Source organism: Lactuca virosa, chromosome 8 (assembly GCF_052849685.1).
Source record: "Lactuca virosa cultivar CGN04683 chromosome 8, Lactuca_virosa_CGN04683_v6, whole genome shotgun sequence".
Lineage (NCBI taxonomy): Eukaryota > Viridiplantae > Streptophyta > Magnoliopsida > Asterales > Asteraceae > Lactuca > Lactuca virosa.
This window is the reverse complement of record NC_136433.1, coordinates 117,744,026-117,762,080: the sequence shown is the minus strand read 5'-3', so window position 1 is coordinate 117,762,080 and position 18,055 is coordinate 117,744,026. Positions and strand designations below refer to the sequence as shown.

General features: G+C 32.5%; 1 long non-coding RNA gene across 2 annotated transcripts; it reads left to right on the top strand.

Annotated features, from left to right (window-relative positions):
• Window positions 1-15,569: 15,569 nt before the first annotated feature.
• Window positions 15,570-16,806, top strand: LOC145134777 (uncharacterized). Of its 2 annotated transcripts, XR_013719344.1 has the most exons (4): window positions 15,570-15,739; window positions 15,827-15,916; window positions 16,009-16,199; window positions 16,317-16,806. It is a non-coding gene; the product is annotated as an uncharacterized LOC145134777 (long non-coding RNA). The 2 variants fall into 2 exon arrangements; XR_013719343.1 differs by having other exon boundaries at window positions 15,570-15,916.
• The last annotated feature ends 1,249 nt before the right edge of the window (window positions 16,807-18,055 follow it).

Here is an 18,055-nt window from a genome sequence, read left to right as displayed (position 1 = left end):
TTTGTTTCTATTATTTAAATGAAACCATATAATTATATATTGTATGCTCAAAGATATGATGTTATGCAAGAAAGCTAAAAAATGATAAAAGAACACGGTGAATTAACATGGTTGGATTGATATGAACATGATGACTATTCTATTAATTGTCTATTTCAAAAGTGATTATGTTGGAATCCCTAACTATAAATATTTATAATCATAAAACCCAAACAACTATAGGGATGAGCTCATATACAAGTGAATCTCGAATAATTAAACATATCTATACCATAGGGGGATGCTGGAGTAGAGGCCATATATTTAGACCATGATACAATCTCCATTTTATACACTACTTAATAACATTATTAAATTTATTTGATTATTTCTAATACTAACCATAAAAAAATAAGCTATTCCACGTAAGAAAACAATTCACCAAACAAGTTATTCGTCGTCGCCGCTTTGCGCAGGTACACATCTAGTAAAAGAAATTGAGATCATCCACTTTTGTTACTAATCTATATGTTTTATTAATACTATTAAATAATTTCCATGAATTTTCTTGATTCGTTAATGCATTTTATAAATGAATACAAAACTAATCGAATTGCAGCTATCATGCATGCCTTTCCAAACCAACCAGCCAACCATTCTTAGTTTACAACTTAATTATTGTTTCTGATAAAGTCAAAGGATTAACTCCAAGGGACTACTTCTATAAACATAAGTAATTTAAATTCATGAACATCCATTCCATACATTATACACTATTCGACACACCGATACACATATGTATAAATATGAACTTTAAACATTAAAATCAAACATATATCACATGTGGTTCCATAGAAAAATTGATACTTTTACATGAAACACATCAAAATGTGGTCATATGTTGGCTTATACGTTGGATGGGTTTCACAATTCTATGTTTGACATGAGTCATCATAGGATGGGGTGTAGGTTGGGACGAGATAATTAAGGGAACATAAATAAGTGGGTCGAAGTTCATTTTAGGTTATAGAGTTTGGGTGGTAGGGTGTTTAGCGATGGAATATAGATTGTTGGGGGAGTCCAAAGCAGGTGAGGTCGATATAAATTTAAAATAACAGTATATGATCATCATTTTCAGTTTTAGTTAACCTCAAATAATTAACTATAAAATTAATTAATTGTTAGGTGAAAGATGAAGTTAGTTCATACTGAGGGACCAATCTTGCTAATTATGGAAATTTAGGATTTACTTTGCCTTAACATAGTTAACTAGTTTTTTTACTTTACATTTTGATATTAAAGTTATAGGATTAAAGTTAGAATTGATAAGTTAGAAAAGTAATTGGGTGTCATTTTGGAACAAAGTCTAAAATTATAAAGTTGAGGGGCCAAATTCGCCAAATGGTGGGAGTTTGGATCTAAAGCCCCAATTCTAGCTCTTATATCCATTTCAAATGACTAGGAGATGGAATTTGGTTTTGAGAAGTGGAAATGGAAGATTGTAAGCGAAGACGAGTCATAGTGGTATATTTTTGAAGTAGAAGCTTGTAATATATCAAATTCTTCCTTCTCCTTGAAGATTTAGCTTCAATTTTCCCTCAAACCTGAATTCTATGATTAAATTTCTTATTATTTCGATTTAATATCGAATCGTAATTTTATAACACCAGTCTAATGATGTAATTTCATCTTTGTGATCAACACTTGAGTTTATGAAGCTTTAATTGAGGTTTGAAACCCTAGTTTTCATAAATTCATCCATGGATATAATGGAAATAATGCTTTCAAATTTGAATAAGTTTAGTATGGTGTATAATTAAAAGGTTAATGAGCTTCATTAAGTGTGTGAACCTAAATAGAGTAAGTAGTGTTAATAATATATAGTTATTTATATAATTATACATTGGCAGGTTTTTATGAATACTTTTTACACTTTGTAAACTTTTTAGAAGTTAGCATACACACTTGATGTGAGTAATATGTGCTCTAATCGTATGTTGTTGACTTTATGAATTTTACTAAATTATAAGCAAGTATACGAGACTTGAAAAATAACCACTTAATTAAATTAATAATAAGATCCATAATGATGTATTTTAAACTTTTCAAAATACCAAAATATTATTTGACATTAATTATTTATTTCAATTAATATCTAGATTTATTTATACACTTAAAAAATAATCATATTAATCAACAAAAACAATTAATTAAGTCAAATACTTATCTCCTAACTTCTAGGATTTTAATTTATCATCATAGATACACCAAAATCGGATTTGGAGGATAAGTATAGCAAGTAACTATCATATAAAAGCAGATTAGGCAGATAAGACACAAAATTTCGGATCTGACAGCTCAACACGCCGTGGTGAACAATCACCACGCCGTGTTGGGTTTATATCGCAGGTCAACACGCCGTGTTGGAAGAACACCACGACATGTTTGATGAATAGAATGACGGTTCTGTATTCTCCTCCTTGTTCAAGTTCACCAATTGTATCAATTCAATAGAAGACTAAACCTACACCCTGATACCACTGATGAGAATTATTCAAAACAAACAATCTTATGTGTATATGCAACCCTAAATAATTTGATCTACGCTTTCTCTAATTAAACATACAACTTGAACAACAAAACATAAAACCCTAGCATGCTTCTATAATTTCGAACTTCATAACTTAGGGTTTGATTAATCATACCTTGATCATTATATAGTAATAAAAATTCAAATCCTTGTGTTGTTGAAGCCTTGAGAGCAAGCGTCACAAATGTCACGCCTCTAATGGTTCATACCCAACACTAGCAATGGAAGATGATTGAGAAGGAGGAGGTCGGTTGCAAATTTCGGCTGGAACACTTCTAAAGAGGTTGGCCAAAATTCATAGGGTAATAGCCATATTTATAGTGCAGTCAGGAAACCCTAGATAAGCCCAAATCCAAGATTATCTTAAACCAGGTAATTATCCACTTTCCAGTTTATCCACCAGGGATTATTCTAGAAACCCTTAGCCCTTAATAAATCGTCCAAGGCTCTATGGAGGGTTCTAGATTGCCTCTTGCCCAACTATTGAACAATTACAATTCAGTCCCTGCACTATTAATTAATTCTTTTAATCCCGAAATTAATTCCAATTCATTTCTGATTAAATATTAATTAAATATTATTGTTTCTAATTAATATATTATTCTCATAATATATTAACAAATTATTTATTTCAATTTATTATCAAATAATAAATCAACATCATTCTCCAAAATCATCTGTCCAGTTGCCAGTTTTGAGGGCAACCTAAAAGTACTGTGCTACTATCAATTTAAGTATACCAATTATAGTTATGAACTTAGACACCTAATGCAACAAATATAACCGTATCTACTATAATCATTAGTAAATGTAACGTAGTAGCGATTTACATCCTTTATGGTAGATCTAAACGGACCACACACATCCGTATGGACGAGGGCCAACAAATATTCACATTTCTCAAATGTACCAGTGAAAGGTGACTTAGTCATCCACTTTATTCTTAAGATCTTTCTTTGACTTCCACATCTGTCCCACATAAAAACTAGCTTTATGCACCTCACCATGTGAACATACTTTCTCCTTACCCAACTGTTTTAATAGAACCTTTCTATTTTTTTTCAGTATCAGAGTCTTCTCCTAATGACTCACATTCATCACAATCAATTACCTTAAGGTCTTCCTGCTCATCTTTTTTCTTATTCATCTTCCACCTCATTATTAAACCCAAACCCTGCATACTCTACACCTTCATCAATGTTCATTCTAAAGTCACTCATGTCAACATCAATGTCATCAACTTCATTGTCTACGTCTACTATAGCATCACTATAATAATAACTATCATCATCACTATAATCATCTTCACCCTCTTCTGAGTTTAACTTGTCTGATTGAACATCAAATAAACCCCTTTTACCTTGATAAAAGTATTGATATTCATTCTTATAGTGGATTGTTGTAGGGCATGCTGTCTTGTTTTCATTATCACGCAACCTATCAAATGGATCAAAGTCTTCATTTTCTGGTACGTGGATACCAATCCCTTCTACACCTTCATTCAACATTTTAGATACATCCATTGGTACATACCCTGTTGCTGCATCAAGCTCGTGTTCTTCTTGTACTTCCTTGTCTTGATTGTCCCTTGTTTTAGTCTCCATGTATAACCTCTTAGAACATGACCTAGTACTTTGACTTGGCTTCTAATTTTGTTGTTCTCCTCATTTCTGGTGAAAATGATTTTGATTCACCTCCATAAACCACAAGTGGTAATGATAAACTACAAGTTTCATGTTAGGGCTCATAAACTATTTTTTGATTTACCTGTTTTGGTTCAATTCCTACTTCATTTTCTTCAATTATGCTACTCAATGACAACACCATTCCTCTTATTTGGTGACATGAAGTATGTAACCAAGTTGGTTGTGCCATGATTAGTATATACCTAGATCACCTTGTTAACTCCAGTGTATTTAACTAGGTTACATACATCTTAATCATTACCTAGAGCTCTAAGGCCAAAAACCAAGTCTTCGTTGGAAATCCTGAAGTGATAATATATTACTGGGGGAACCACGTATCCTAGTTTTAGCATCATATCGTTGAGTTCATGCACTGAAAACTCATCTATATAAACTAAATCAATATATGTAAGTTTTCCCTGTACATATCTTATATTTGGAAAATGTGTGAACTTCCTACCATGGCGAAGTTCAATCGTGAACAAATGGGGATGATCAGCTATCCCAAACAACAAAAAATACAAAATGTAGTTAAGATATTGTGTGAAATTTCAAAAAAATTAAGTTTCAAAAAACAAAGTAACACTCACCATACAAATCCAGTGCATCAAACCCCATCGTCTTAGGACGTATCGTCCACAGTGAGTGCACCATTTTTTTCCTTCAACTTATCGGACTGCAGTTCAGCTCAGGAAAGGATTTGGGGTGCAAATCGTTGATTTAGGGTTAGAACGTTGATAGGTGACTTTTATGCACCCATTTTGTAGTTTTATTCCATAAAAGTGCATTGCATTTAGGTTTAAACTCATGCATTTTGCATGTTTTTCGGGATTTATCATGAAGCCATTTCACTCACACACTATTGTAATATTTCAGGGACTTTTGGAGGTAGGATCTTGCTAGAGAAGGTGAATAAGAGATGTGGACTAAGTTTCAGGACTTGCGGAGCACCGATGATGAAGATATCAAAGAATTGAAGATTTTGGCCTTTCAGGAGATTACACGGTCGTGTAAATGGAAGCCTTGAGTTTACACGGGCCGTGTAAACGTAGAATTCTGAGCATCGCACTTTGAAGGCCTGACCAATTTACGCACTGTACTTTTGTATTTACACGGGCCGTGTAAATGGTAGTGTTAATTTACACGGGCCGTGTAAACGTGGTCGTGAGTTAAAAACAATTTTTCTTCTTTCTTAAAAAGTGCAACTGGTTCCATTGGAAGTTAAGTCGATTTTAGGAGTTCTTAGGGCGATTTTTTGGAAGAATTGGAAGTCAATTAATACTTGGAAACACTTGGATTTTGTTTGGATTTCAATTTATAAGACTTTAACTTCAATTTCTAGATTTGTGTTTTGTTCTAGTCATGTGTGGCTAGAACCCTAGACTCTCTAACTTTATGTATTAACTATTGTGTGTGATGTCAGTCATGTGACTTGGTGTTTGTTTCTAAATGCTATCTAGTGAATTTGATTTTGTCTCAATTGAAAGTTTGATTTCAATTCTAGTTCTTATTGGCCATTTGAGTTAGGGTTGAATCACCCAAATTATCTATTATGCAACATCCGTAATTGTTTTGTTAAATAAAACAAGTAACAAGCACAAAATTCAATTTCTTCAAGTGATTCTAGTGTAAATCAAATTCACACATTCTTACGCTCCCGAGATTATGAGGAGTATTGAATGTTGTTGGTAAAATTCACACAAAGCATAATGCAATTTCTCCACCTAATTCTAAGAGCTTGTTTTGATCAGATTGGTGAGATCAGGGGCGGAGCTTCAACATTTTATTTGGGGGGGCCGAAAATATAATATGTATAAAGATCGATGAGCAGGGGGGGCCACAACCAAAATTTTATATTTTTGGGTCTAATATGTATAAAATTAAAGTATAGGGACTAATTGTTATAAAAAAAATCAGGGGGGGCCACAGCCCCCCTAGCCCTAATAAAGATCCGCCCTTGGGTGAGATTAGGATTAATCAAAGAGCTTATTTTGATTATTTAATGTGGTGAATGGAAATTGCTAGAGCTTGTTAGCATTTCCAAGTGTCAACTTAGATAGAATTAAAAAAATATCATTTCATACTTGGAATCACATTGCTAGTTAGTCTTTCATGAATTTGGAGTATTTACAAATCTTGAGTTTATTTTACTTAATCAATTGTTTACTTATTACTTCAGTCCTTTGTTTGAATCAAAACATATAAATCCCCCTCTTTTGTGACCACATTTGTACCTTATGCAAAAAGGGTATAAGCACTTGTTCCGTGTCTCTATGGATCGACCCTGCTTACCTTCTATTACCTTTTTAGTGCACAGTAGTAGTGTTTTTGATATCATTTGTACCCCCTTTATTTGTTGGGTTTGACACACCTAACAAACGTTTAAGGAATTTAAACGAGGAAGAAGGTGGAGTGTCCGGTGTTTTTGGCCATCGTTATATGCGCGGTAATAGATGATCATCCCCTATAAATGAAAAGATAAAAATACCCTTGTGTATAGGGCATGTGGGGAAGAAAATAGAATGCCTCTAACAACAATTAGAAGAAGGGACCAAATCCACAGGTTAAACATCAAATAAGGATGTTTTTTGCTAGCAATCTTTTTTTTGGATCTTACCCACAGAAATCGGCAAACCGGCAAACCACAGGGACCAATTTTGCAATTTTTTCTTTTATTTATCATATTGTAAATTAATTAGGATATCATATCGTAATATAATTAGAATACAATTGAATTATATATTTGTTTTTCCTATAACACCCTTAGTTTTATTTAATTAATATACCCTCATTTCTATAACTCTCTATTTATTTACAAAAAATGCCACAAGACATCATGGTTATCCAATTTTTTTATCTAATGCTCCACCTTTAGTTTTCAGGTTCTCAAAGAATTATGAGTTCTCAAATGATCATTCTTCTATATATATGAAACATCCTGGAAATTATAAGGTAAAATTTTCATTTTTAGTTTAATCAGAAACACCAATTCTCTTTTTCCAAACATTCAAAAGTATATCAGAGCAAAATTAGTTATCAGAGTACAATCCCAAAATCATAAAGTTGCGGAAATATGGGTGGATGCGCTGCAATCAAGCCGGGCCCTTCCCTTTCGAATCGGAAGTACCTAAAACCATAACCATAAAACCGTAAGCACAAAGCTTAGTGAATTCCCCAAAATACCACATATCACACATATCAAACATATAATGGGTCATGCCCAAACATATAATGGACGACATACACTCATCAGGCCTCGCCTGTCATCGGACCCCGTCTGATATACATATCACATACCACACATGCAAGAGTCACACAGACAACTAGCATCCTAATCATAATAAATCATGGGCCGACATTGGTGCCTTTGACCCGCCAAACACAATGAGGCGATTAACCTCAAATCGCTGAAAACCAGATAAACGCTCGGACCGTTATTCTAGATAATCCCCGTGCTAATCAATCATATAAAACCCAATTAATAATTAGGCCATAAACCATAGTTAGGAATATGATTCATTTGTCCAACTTCCAGGGTAAAAGACCATTTTACCCTTTCCTCACTTAGCCTAATAACCAAGGCCCAACCTGATGGTACCAAAATCCCAATATGGCCCAAATTCCTAAAAGTCAACAAAAGTCAATGGCAGCTGAGTATGCCCGACGTACTTAGACTTACGCCCAACGTATGCCTTCTTTGGCCAGTACATGCAACGTACAAGCTGGGTACACCCACCGTACTCCACAGCCAACCTATATCCCTACTAAGTGCTCAATCCGTTAAGACACTATGTCTAATTCTCAAATATGATCCTAAATGATGTCTCAATAAGATCCATAATAAGCATCCAAACTCATGCATGGTCCAAGATAACTCATCAAGATTGCATTTTTATGGTTAGTAATAACTCCATAATGGATAAAGTTTCCAAATTTATCCATTAGAATACAATTTCATCAGATATAGAGTAGAAGAAGGTCACCTCGTTGTATAGAGGGTGTCATCTGAAGAGAATCCTGCAGATCCCCTCACAAAGGGTCTGAGTAGGGTTAAGCATGTTCAACAAGCTAGGAGCATTGGTCTGAGAGATGATATTAGTTTTAGCAGTTAGATAGTTAGTTTGTAACTTGTAACAAAGTAAATGTAATTGACTTTTGGTGATTAAGTAATAGAGAATTATTTATAAGTATTGTTTACTACCTTTTGTCTTTTTTTTTTATTATTGTGTTTCATTTTTCATGTTTTACTTCCCGAATAATTCGATTATTCAAAGCTCCACAGTCGCCCATACTTTTGGAAGTAAGTAGTGAATTAAGACTGTCATGAATTGGATTGTAGATTGTTTAAAGAGTTTACGTAGCAATGGCTTTGCTGCAATGTTCATGAGTACTTAGTAATGGAGATTTTAAGTATTGGATTAACCCACGCTCAGAGAATTACTTCATGGAATTTATCAACGAGTAATTCTGAGACGATAATATCTTATAATCTTAAAACGGAGATATATGAGTTGTGGTTTACAAATCAGTTGTGCATTGATAATATGTAAACGTATCAGTAACTTGATGTTATAAAACATATTGTTGTGCATGTTTTGATGAGTAGATGGTACAAGCATATAAGTCAATGTTTATCTGTTCCTTTTTCCCTAACGGGAAAAGTGATATCTTTAGGCCCCTCGATGATTTGGTGTTGACTTATGTGTCAGGCCTGGCTAGGACTAATTGGAACTAATTTTGGAATTAATAGAATTAATTAAAAGTGCAAGGGTTAAAGTGTAATTGTTTAATAGTTGAGCAAGAGGCATTCTAGAACCTCCTTAAGGCCATGGACGGTTTTGTGGACGATTCTAGGAATCTAGAATTATCCTTGGAGGATAATTAGGAAGCTGGATAATTACCAAAACAAGATAATGTTATTATATTGGTTTTGGGGTTATCTAGGGTTTTCAAGTTGCACTGTATAAGGACCCTAACACCTTTGATTTTCGGCACTCTTATTTCCTTTAAGCATTAGCCAAAATTCTCCTCCCTCCCCTCTCCATAATCCTTATTGCTAGCTTGGGTGTGAACCATCAGAGGCACGACACTTGTGGTGCTTGCTGCCAAAAGCTTTGAAGAAGGATTCGAGATTGTTTACTAAAACAATCATCAAGGTAAGTTTTCATCCTTATGAATTAGATTTCTTATAGGAAAATTTTGTAGGTTGATAGTTCATAGTATGATGCTTTTATGTGAAAGACATAGATCCTTATTAGGTTACATATGCCCTAATCATTTAATTGGTAAATGTTTTTTTGCTTAGTGCATGGTTTTGTAACCTCCATAACCCAACCACCATCTCGGAACGCCCATTGCCTTCAACCATCATCACAGAAAAACCCCACCACCTTCGTTGCTCTCTATCTATGCACACTCCACCAAACAACTGACGATGTCACCACCACCACAAAACTGCATCAATGATGACGATGAATCTCATAACCATGCACCAATCCCGCTTTATCTGTCTTTGCCATGATCTTCATTTTGTATTAATGAAGATAAGATTGATATGCAGGGGACAATGGAAGGAGATGTGTTTATGTTGGTGTTGTAATTCTTAACTTTTATTGTTGGTTCTAACCCCAATCAGAGCACTATCTTGATTTATGCTTGCTAATTTCTAGCCATGAATCCATTTTTGGTTGATGCTATTTATATTCGAATTATGTATATGCTCTTTATTTTTGGTCGATGCTTTCTATTTTAGCTAATATTGTTTTCTAACCCTAAATCAATTTCGAATTATGTGTGTTCTTTATTTTTTAGCCTTGATTTATGCTTGATGTTTCAGATCAGTTAGACGATTGACTTGTGGTAATCAGGGTTTTTTAGGTACAAAGGATGTTATTGGAGATGGTCTTAGTAAGCAAGTCTCCAAGGGTCATCTTTAAGAAGCAATGTATCCATTTTCTTGAAGAGGAAAAGGTACTTGGCCTAATCTACTTATACAGAGGTTTGTGGTTGTGGCTTATTGAGTACTTGGAGTTCTAGTAGTTAAGATGGTGCTATTGATCTTTAACGCATCTTAGTATAATTGCATTAAAATGAGATTTCTTTCGAATTTGATTATTACTGGTTGGCAGGCACATGTGTCTTCATAGTAGCACATGTGTGTGTATTGGTGTGCGTGTGTGTGGTGTTTGCAGCCATTGTACCCAATAATACAAATAAACCACTACAAGAGGTGATGGAAGAAATCCTGGGAGATCATGAGATGATGGTATGCTTCTTCAGTTCCATCTCAACTTTTATTCCTTTATACCATTTTAGCATTTTCTACTGTTTTTTGTGACTTTTTTGTATAATTTTATATGGCGTGTAAACACAAACCAATAGGCAAAATAAAACGTCTTAGACAATGCTCTTATAGTTGTACTTTATTATATACAAAAAACTTTCATGTGGTTGTTTTAACATTTAATTAAGTTGTTGTGTAATGCATAATTCAAGAGAATCAAGCTAGAGAGGACTTACCAGGGGAGACATCAGAAAACAAGACCTCTATTTATGGGGAAAATGATGTTGCTACTACACCATGAAGAGAACATCAAAAACAGTCCGTTGTTGGGAGTCCTGGCTATCTAGCCTGAGATACTTCTCGGCGCGGGACGTGGTTGGAATTTACTCTTTTTACCAATATATACAATATACATTTGTTTTTAACAGTCAATGAAAGACTCTTTAGAGTTTCTGAAACTCTTGAAAGGATCATTGATTCATGCACACCCAAAAGTGCAGATATCGTTGTTGAATGTCCGGATGTTGGGAGAGTATCTTTATCCAGTACACCAAAAGATTCTGATGAATCGTCACCCAAAACTCACCGTTTGTCTTGTCGATGCTCTGAAGAGATACTTGAATGTGTCCATGGAGTTGATGCTCCTTATGTGATGGGTGAAGTTGCAAGGCATAACACTTCCATAGAGACTACAAAAGGAGAACTTACTCACGAGTTCATTTTAAAGTTGTGTTTTTTTTATAATAAATGGTACTCAATACTAGCATTTTATTACATTTAGTTACTATTGGAATATTATTTGTATTTGACATATGATATTTTGTGAAATGAATTATCTTTCTTATGTATGGTATTTTATTTTGTATTATGATAATTTCAATGTGTTATTTAATTTGAATATTAGTAATTCTATCAAAAATATATATTTTTTTAAAAAACATTTAAAATTATGACACACAAAAATGTGTGTCGTCTTTCTTTATGACAGGGGCTTTAATGATGCACAATGCGAGCCATAAATGCGCGTCGTAAGGCTACGACACGCAAATGCGTGTCGTCTTCTTTATGACAGGGCCTTCCTTGACACACATTGTGTGTCGTAAGAGCGCGTCGTAAATGCACATCGTAAGGTTACGACACACAAATGCATGTCGTATTCCTTTATGACAAGGCCTTCCTTGACACGCATTTGCGTGTCACCTGTAGCTTTTATGACACATAATGCGTGTCATTAAAGGGTGTTTTTGTAGTAGTGAATGCATAATTCAAGAGAATCAAGCTAGAGATATCAAGATCAATCGACATTTGATTGTGGGTCAGAAGTCTTATCACTAAAAAAAAATAAGAGCAAAAGGTCTTGAAACATGACTTATTGTGGATTTAGACCATTATAGTATATGTTATATGGATATGTCATGTACAATTCATAACACCAGGAATGTGTAAGTAGATATTTGTTGAGCACTTATAATAGATCAATAAAGGTCTAAATGTAAGAAATAACAATGTACTTTTCATTTCCTCCTTATTATAACATTGTAATTTCTGTTTTTGTTTATTACAACATTGTGGTTTCTAATAAAAAGACATGTAGCTCCCTTATAAAAAGTTGTATGCAAAACAAAAATGGGATAACTGTCAAATTATTTTTATCAAAAATAAAAAACAAAAGCTTCTAAATTCAAACATTGTTTTCGTATTAAAAGTATAATTATAACATAAAAGATACATTTCAAATTCAAAATCTGAATTTCATGAGAACTTAGAATAGATACTTTAAAAAAAATGATGTGAGTGTTTGTTTAAACTACCAAAAAAATTAACAAACATAACAAATTTAGAAATATATATGATAAAATAATATAAAATATGACATTTGTTAAAAAACTGATGATATTAAGCATTTTAAAATTATAATTTTCAATATAAGTGAAATTTTTTAAAATTGTTTGATATAAACGAGAAAAGAATAAAGATTATATATTTTATTATCTCTAATTTTTCTTTTATTTTTTTTTACTTTTATTTTACTAAAGTAGTTATCAATAAGAACACCTAAGAATATATGACAGTAAAAAGTGTTTTTTTCCCTTAATACATATGTTTTAATTAGTTTTTATATAAATATTTTAACATATATTTTTTAATTATTTTTTTCTTCTTGGAAGACTGTGTTGGGCTCTCTACTATCGTATTTTGGTGTTTTTTTTCATGGTTGACCATTTTTCCCTTGGTGCTTGCTTGGCTACTTCCTTGTGATTTTTTAGTTGAATGGTGTTGGTCTTGATTGTGCTTATTGCTTTTATTTCCTAAATAGGCATTATACTTTCAATATCGTTCCCATTATAACATTGTACTTTTGTAATATTATGGTTTAATTGGGAAAAATTAGAATAAATTTTTAAAAAGAAATATAAATGAAAGAAAAGATGCTATGTTCTATAAACAAATAAAAGTACATTGTTATTTTTTGCATTTAGCCTAATTAGGTGCTAACCGTAAGAATTATTAATGTACTTTGATTGGTTTTCCTTTTTACGTATTTTGCTGGTGAAAATCAAATAATATAATTAGTATGCATATGTTACATAAATGTTTTATAAAAATTAATAATTTGAAATGAAAGTATGATGCTATATGAGACAAACAAATGAAAGTACATTGCTATATATTTCATTTACCTTCTGATTGGGCTAAGGCCCTGATTGTTTACCTCTTAATTGAAAAATTAAGAGGTAACATCTGAAAAATTCAGACTTGGCATGTTTGGTAGCATCTTATAATTTACATCTGAACTTAATAAATGGCTCTTAAAAATTCAAAGTTAAATGCACATTTGAAAAAAAAAGACCCTGATGCCCTTGCCCTACTTTCGTCGCTTTTTCTTTTTCTCCTCAAACTCACGCCTCCTCCAATTCTTTCTTCTCATCGATGCACACAAGCACCTCCGCTCCATCTGCTGGGTTTTCTCCCCAACTGAACGTCGTCCGTGACGTCCCCGCCACCATCTCCGACTGCTGCGCCGCAACAGCTCCGACGACATCGATTTCGGCAGGTAAGATCATGCCTCTTCTATATTCTTCTGAAATCGACTCTAGTTATGTTATTATCTGATATTTTCTTTAAAATTTGATGTGTTTTGCAACAGATGAAATCTGATTTTCTTCTCAAACAAGTTCTGAAATCATATTTTATAAAACACTTGTTTTTTTTCTTTTCCTTTTTTCTAAATTCATGTGTGTTTTTCAATATGATGTTGAATTCGTGATTTTCTTTTGCTTTTTTCTGAATTCATATGTGGTTTCAAACTCTTGAAATGGTGAAATCAGAAATCTAATTATAAAGGTTTGAAATATGATCTGAACAGTTGTTGTTGCTAATGATAAGAGATGAATTTGTTTTTTCTGGAATGTTTTGCTTCTAACAGATTTGGATTGGGTTTTAAGTGTTGATCTTTGTATAAATTTTGATAAAGCTATTATTAGGAGCATTAATTTCAGTCTCTTAAAATGGTTAATGTGGGTGATACTTGAAATCTGATATGTTATGTTGAAATTTTGATACTTGAAACAATTATGAACTTGGATTCTGAAATTTTTGTTACGGATTTTGATTATTAACTTGTGTACCTATTGCTAATGGACGATTTCTTCCTTAAATGGATGATTTCTATTAATTTGTGCTGAAAATTTTTGGTTAATTTTTTGTTGATTAAAGAGTGATAAATTGTATGGTTGTTTCTTAAGTGTGCAGGAAGTAGAAGGTCTTTGGTTCACTAGTTGGACCATGGATTGAAAGAAGTATTTTTATTTGGCTATTGTATGATGCTTATGTTTCCATGGATTGAAAGAAGTGAATTTGGAAGAATTTATGTTTAATTTGGTTATATTGTATGATTTTTATGTTATAATGGATTGAAAGAAATGAATTTGAAAGAATTTATGTTTAATTTGGTTATATTGTATGTTCACTTGATTTATGCTAAATTTGGATTTTATATGGTGTTTATATATTTTTCTTATAATTATTTAAGAAATTAGGTTATTTTATAAACAGACACTTGAATTCAATAAAAAATAAAAACAGAAGGGTAAAATGGTCATTTTTATAATTTAGCACAACAATTCAGATGTCCCAATCAAACAACATGTTAAACATTCAGCTCTTAAAATTTTAGACCCTCTTAGAAATTCAGATCTCTTAAAAATTCAGATCCTACCAAACAGCCCTAAATGCAAGAAATAGCAATGTACTTTCATTTATTTTTATAGCATCAAACTTTCATTTCTAATTCTAACTTTTTGTTTGGTTTTTGTTCTTATTTAATCATTGTACTTTAAAAGTACAATGGTTTAATAGTAAAAAAATTAAAATTTAATAACTTATGAATTTTAAATGAAAGTATGACACTGGATTAGACAAACAAATGAAACTACATTGCTATATCTTGCCTTTAGCCCCTGGTTCGGCTAAATGCAAGAAATAGAAATGTACTTTCATTTGTTTGTATAATTATAGAATATAAATTTCAATTCTAATTTTAACTTTTTTTTTAAATATTGTTTTTTAAGAAAATATAATTACCGTTTCTTGATATCATAACAAAAAATAAAAAGGAACATTTACGAAAGAACAATAAACACGGAAAGGAAACGATTTGTCGAAAAGTAACTTGTGTTCCATGAAATATAACATGTTTCTGAATGAAAATTATTGTTGAAATAAAGTATTCGTACCCGTCGTTTAGCGCGGGTAAACGACTAGTACCTTAATATACATTTAGCCTCAAATGTTGAATTTTAAGAGATACGACCTTTAATACATTATATACAATAGCTTTATGCATGGAGAAAAATCAGACCGGTCGACCATTGAAAAGTCAAAAAAAAAAATGTAATACAACTTCTCCTATCGTCGGTATCCCCAAATTTTAGATGAAAGTTAAAAAAATGATTCAAAGCAAAAGAACCATAAATACAGAATAAAGGAGATTTGTTACTTCATCACTTCATATCTATCGGAACTAAGCTTATATATAAAAATCAACATCATCTCTCTGAACACCTCGACACAAACAATGCAATGCACCGCTCCTCACCCTTTCCATCTCCTTCATCAATCATCAGCTAACGTAACCACGACTACCACAACTCTTCTCCTTGATCATTCGCTTCCCAATCGTCGACGAACATCCCTACAACTGTATCTCTACTTTATTTTACATGTTGTTATGTTGATTCTACTATGCTTTCTCAACTGTGTTTTGTATGTTTTGTAATCAAAATCTAGGAAACCCTAGCCTCACCACAACTGAAACATGTTCCTGCAACGTCTATGGGTTACTTTGGTGATATTGGTAACTGGATTATACAGAAGTAGGTGAGAGAACTTTATATTGGGCGAAGAACGCGTCAAAAGAAAGAAAAATCTTGTATTTTTTCAACCGCACTCACAGTACACTTTGATTTCAGGTATCTTCTTCTTGCTTCTTTATTCTCGACCTGAGACTCAACTGTTATTTCATCTTCTGAAATCACACTGTGTACTATCTCAATCGTTCTCCTCCCATCCATCGCTCAGAACCCTAAACAGGGTCCGGATGAAGGCCATGAATGGAGTTTATTTTTTTTATCAGGACCAAGGCCAGAAATATTTGATCTATGTCAGGTTTCTTATTCACTTCCTCTTTTTCTCTCTAGAAATCGATTAATATTTGAATTTTGACATATTTTTGCTAAATTTTGATTTTTGGAAGGTAATATATATTTTGTGATTGCAGCTCTCATAATTTGGTCTTGCTCGAGTAGGTTCTCAAGGGGACCATAGTACTTATGTATCTATAGACTATAATGGTAAGTATTTTTCACAATGGTAGTTTTTTACAATCAAATTTTATATAATTACATTTTTTTGGAAAAATATATTTATTTGAAACAAAGACATTTGGTGCTTTCGATTTGGGGGATATGAGGATGACTTAGGGATTCACAATGTCATTAATACGAAACAAAGACACCATCTGGGTATCCTTGACACAAGGCTATATCCAACAATTTCTCCAACCATCTTCAATTTTGGTTTGGATCTTTTAAATTTGGGTTACAATATTGGATTATTCTTCAACTCAAAAGATTCAAAACCAGTTATTCTGTCAAATGTTGTTGAAGGGTAAAAAGGTCATTCACTAACCTTTTTGGTGATGGGTGTAGGATAGCTTTTTTGATTATCTTAGAGGAATTTATTGTTCTGATGTTTAAGAATATACCATTGCCGACGGATTTGTCATATTCCCTAAAGTACCCTTGATGTGGATTAAGTTTAATTTTCTAACTTGCATGTCATTTTTTGGAAACATCCAGACACAAAGTACTGCAGTGGCATTGGAAAAGTTAAACTTATTTTGAATTATAAATCTTTATCACATTTGATACCTGATTGTTTTGTTTACAAATGGCACAACACTCGATGGTATTGGTAAATTGACTTTATGTTTATGTATTTGAACCTTTAGCTCATTGGTGTTACCTAATTCTTTTTTTTTAGAACTCTACGTAATTGAAGGGTTTGAGTCTACAGATTGGCTAAAATGTGTATTATTCATCAAATGATATGGCTGGATGAAGGTTTTTGATTCATTGAATTAAGTTTCAAGACCTCCAAGCTAATCTTTATAATTGTTGTAATATAAAATAGCCTTTGATAAATTGTTATTACTCGAGAAAAGCTTTGAAAGTAACAATACTTTTCAAGTAATTAATGTGTTTGTCTATGTGTATAGGTGTATTTACGGTTATTTTTAATTCATTAAAAGTATGTTCCAATTCAATAAACAAAAGATCATAAAGTTACTATGATAATCATTAGCTTTGCTTGAATGGAACATAAGGATGGCTATTGTATCTGTGTGTATTATGTCTATTGTATATGTATTTAGTTTACTTTTAGCTTAAAAGGGTTGGATGTGTTTTAATCCCAACAGCCACCTTGCCAAAAGATCCCAATTTGCATGAAAAGAAGGAAAGCCAGAAAGATAAGGATCCTGGGACGCCAAAGATTTGAAAAAAAAATGAAAATTTGGAAAAAAGAAACTAAGAGGCTCGATCTCCCAACTATAGTAACGTCATTTGCATACAAACTAATTTTAGAGATTAAACAAATAGAAGCTATCAATCTTTACTATAATTGCTCATATCATAATTAAGGCTCTGTTTTGTGTGGTTGTACTGTGGTTATTTGGGCTATGTCATTATTTAAAGTTATCGACCTTAACTACCCAAAGAAAAGGAGCACACACGCAATTACACAGGCTGTGAGAAAGTATTAGCACCAAACAGCACCGAAACACAGAGCAAACTCAAACAAGTTACTTTTCTAGGATTTAATTTGAAGAAAACGGTATCATGTTTATATATATATATATATATATATATATATATATATATATATATATATATATATATATATATATATATATATATATATATATATATATATATATATATATATATACACTCAAAA